At 35.6% G+C, this 4,108-nt stretch overlaps 1 pseudogene; it reads left to right on the top strand.

Annotated features, from left to right (window-relative positions):
* Positions 1–763: 763 nt before the first annotated feature.
* On the top strand, positions 764–1,801 carry LOC100926107 (annotated as a pseudogene).
* The last annotated feature ends 2,307 nt before the right edge of the window (positions 1,802–4,108 follow it).

The following is a 4,108-nucleotide window of genomic DNA, read 5'->3' on the forward strand; positions in this document are numbered from 1 at the left end:
GGAAAATTTTCTCGAGTTTCCTTTATAGGGCAATAGGGGTTTTACACTGCCCAGGGGCAAGTAGTGCTACCCGCTTCCTCTCCATATTGGGTGGGCATGGCCAAATCCTGTTTGTTATTCTGGGATTCAGGTGCTCAACATTTGCCTTATGTAATTGTGTTGGAGGTCTCACAGCTAATTTGTTGATCCAATTGCCTTCTGAATTAGGATAGAGTCACCAATGCTGCTAAATTTTGGCTAAGAGCTTCCCACTACATTCCTTGCATGAGGTCTCTGTGCCCTGGGTCTCCCTGCACCATACCTGCACTGGGCCCTCCTGTCTTTGCATGGCCTCATCAACGCTCCTATATTTCCCCCATTTCAGTCCTTTCCCCCAGCTGATTGAGACAAACTTTTCCTTCTGTTTTTCCAAGATATCTTCTGGAAACTTGTTACACTCCAAAATATTTGTAAGTTCTCTCACTCTAAAATCCATACAAAGACTTGATCTGGTGTTGATTCTGAGGGAAGCCAGAAAGAACGGGGGCAAAGACCTATCTTCTCTCTGCCATCTTGGCTTTCCCTCTCCCATTACATGTTAAAACACTTTTAAAAAACGTTTTAAGTTCCAAAGTCTCTCTCCCTTCCTTTTTCCTTCCTCTTTTCTCTCCCTGAGACAATAAGCAATCAGATATAAGTAGTACATATGCAATCATGTAAAGTTTCCATATTAGTCATTTTGTACAAAAAGACTCAAAAATAGATGCAGATCCTGCACATGGAGATGGCTAGTCCACAAGCATCATGCTTCTTGGAAGCACTGGAACTTCTTAGGAATTTCATAAATCTCTTGCTTAGGATCAAATTAAAACTCTTTACATGGAACAACTTGAAAACAATTGCCATTGCCAGATGCTGTCCTTGTGTAATTGTGAGGCAGCTATCATTAGCTAGTATTTGGCATAAAAGTACAAAGGGAATGCTCCAGTGCTTTAAAGTTTTATCAACTATTGTTCACTGGGTTTGTTTGTTTTGTTTTGTTTTGTATTTTTACAAAAATGTTGGCATTTCAGCCAGGCAATGAGAAACTTTTGCAAATTCTTAAAGGAAAATAGGGGAAGTACATTTTCTTGGGCCTTGCTGATATAGAGACTAATTACATGATTGTTAAAACTTTCCAGTGTACTACCCTCAGAAGTACCCAGCTTTTGGATTACTTTGGGATTCCTTCTGATGGTCCTTTCATGGTTTGTTCTCCATGTAAGTTGCAAGGTGATCCATTTTATTTCTGTGTCTTTGGGGAATAGGAAAGATGGTTCATGCTACCAAACTATCTGGGAGAGATTAAAATTTAGAAAGTGATGTCTTAATAGGTGATGTCTTAGCTTTTCTGGGAGTTTCTCTATGCCATTTCTAGTGTGCGTGAGAAGTACATTGTGAAAATGCTAAGCTAAATAAGTTTCTAGGAATAGTGGGCTTGTTTGGGACATTTATCACTGGGCTTTAGCTGGTAAAACACATGGTTGCCATTCATTGGAACTGAAAAATTGCTGTGCTATTTGTGGTTTTTGCCTTCTATGCCAATGGTCATTGAAGCCACAAGTGCCACCTAAATCAACCTGGATGCAAATCTCTATACTTTTTCCTTTTTGTATTTAAGCTTTCAGGATTCTACATTCTTTTCTTCAGTGTCATCATAGTGGACTTCATCTTATGTTATTATATCCCTGATGCAATATTCTCAATGCAGAGCTGCCTGAAAGCAATATGCTGCAACCAACCAACTTTAGGATTCTGGTTTAGGAGATTATTCAGGAAATGAACTCTGCAGTCATGTAGCCAAAGAAGCCATGGGGCAAAAGGATTCTGGATAATTACTAGGTAAATTGGATGTTAACATCACATATAACCTGGAACTCACTCATTCTGAAATAACAATGAACTTGTCAAAAATGTGAACATTATATCAATGTTTGATTGTATTTGTTATATGGAATTGTATAAGAAATACAAAACATGTCCATAAAAATTGAAATAATTACTAATATATAGCAGACCTGAGCATTTAGAAAATGACACAATACAAATGATGATCAAGACTCTTTGTCTTCAAGAATGTAGATGGCAAGGAATTGTTTATAAGAGAGGTGACATGAGGCTAAAAATAAAGAATAAAGGATGTTCATTAGAATGCTAAGGAACAAGTTGAAAATTAGAGGTCAAAATTAAATCTGAGATCAGGTCAGTTCTTGGTAACAAATAAAAGAAAAAAGAAAAAGACAAAAGAAACAAAATGAAAGAAATAGTATGCTTCAGTCTGGATTAAAACAATATCAATTTGAACCAGCTACACCCAGCGAAAGAACTCTGGATGATGATTATGAACCATTACATAGAATTCCCAGTCCCTCTATTTTTGTCTACCTGCATTTTTGATTTCCTTCACAGGCTAATAGTACACTATTTCAAACTCCGATTCTTTTTGTACACCAAAATAACTGTTTGGACATGTATACATATATTGTATTTAACTTACTTTAACATATTTAACATGTATTGGTCAACCTGCCATCTGGGGGAAGGAGTGGGGAGAAGGAGGGGAAAAGTTACAACAAAAGATTTTGCAATTGTCAATGCTGAAAAATTATCTATGCATCTATCTTGTAAATAAAAAAGCTTTAATAAAAAAATAAAGCAAAAACAAAAACAATATCAGTTCTTTCTCTGGAGATGGATAGTATGTTTCATCATTAGTTCTTAGAGATTATCTTGGATCATTGTATTGCTGAGAACAGCCAAGTCCTTCACATTTCTTTACTGAACAATATTGCTGTTACTATGTATGATGTTCTCATGGTTCTGTTTACTTCACTTTGCATCAGCTTGTTTGTCTTTTCAGGCTCTTCTGAAATCATCCTGCTTGTCATTTCTTATAGCACAATAATATTCCATTGCAATAATATTGTTTAGCCATTTCCCAATTGGTGGGCATTCCTTTAATTTATAATTCTTACCTACACAAAAGAGCTATTACAAAACATTTCATCTATCCTCAATAGATATTATCTTGGTTCAGTCTCCTGAATTCTTTGGATCTTGATTCTGTCATTTAATTTATTAACAATCAAAAAGGTCATTTGTTCCTGGGCTGACCATCCTGAACTGATATCCACAACATGAGCTAATGCAGAACAGCAATGGAGACTGGACTTGTGATTTTATTGGTATGGGAAAATTCCCATAAGTAAATTCCTTCTGCCAGAGCAGGTTGGCACCTTTTCTTCAGGTTAACATCTTAAGAGTTGCCAAAAATATTAGAAGGTTAAGTGACTTAGTTTGCAGCATCATATAGCTGGAATATGTTACAAGTTGAAATTGAAGTCAGGCTTCCTAACTGAGATAAACTTTTTATCTGTATTGTTTTCCAGTCTCTTTCATAAGCTGATATGATTACTCACATTTGATTCAATTTCAAAAATAGTTATGGAATGTCTCAGATCCATTACTATTTCACAAAATTATAGTTATGTAATATTTGCTGTCACTGAATATGTCTAGATTTGCAGAGATTTTTCTACAAAGACCAATTATTTCATTATTTCCTTATTACAGCAGATCTGACAAGTACCATCAGATAAAATGCTGGCGACTGCTTTGTGTGGCTTAGAGCAAACAGGTATATTTACAACAAGTGTGGACAGTAAGATTTTTTTGGGGGAAAATAATAAATTTTTGGTCTTTGTTGCACTTTTCCTGTTAAAGTATAATTACTGAAATAACAACCTAAGTATTTATGCCAACATGTTTTCTGTACCATAAGAGGGGAGATATTACAGGTAAAGAATCATAAACGGTAATGTCAGTTGTTGACAATTTACTTATCTTTAATCTTCATTTCCTCCACTACAACTAAGTGGTAAAAAAAAATAAAAATAAATAAAAGACCTGTATTCATTCTGTAGCTCTGAATCTCTTCTAGACACAGAAGCTTTCTGAACTACAACCATTCGATGAGCCTTAGGACTTTAGAATAGTGGGTAAGAAAGTTTTAATCACTATTTATTCATTACCTGTTCCTGACTTTCCTAACTTCAGAATCAAGCCTCTGTACCTGGTAACTTCACCTCAA

This window comes from Sarcophilus harrisii, chromosome 1 (genome assembly GCF_902635505.1).
Source record: "Sarcophilus harrisii chromosome 1, mSarHar1.11, whole genome shotgun sequence".
NCBI classification, from domain to species: Eukaryota; Metazoa; Chordata; class Mammalia; order Dasyuromorphia; family Dasyuridae; genus Sarcophilus; species Sarcophilus harrisii.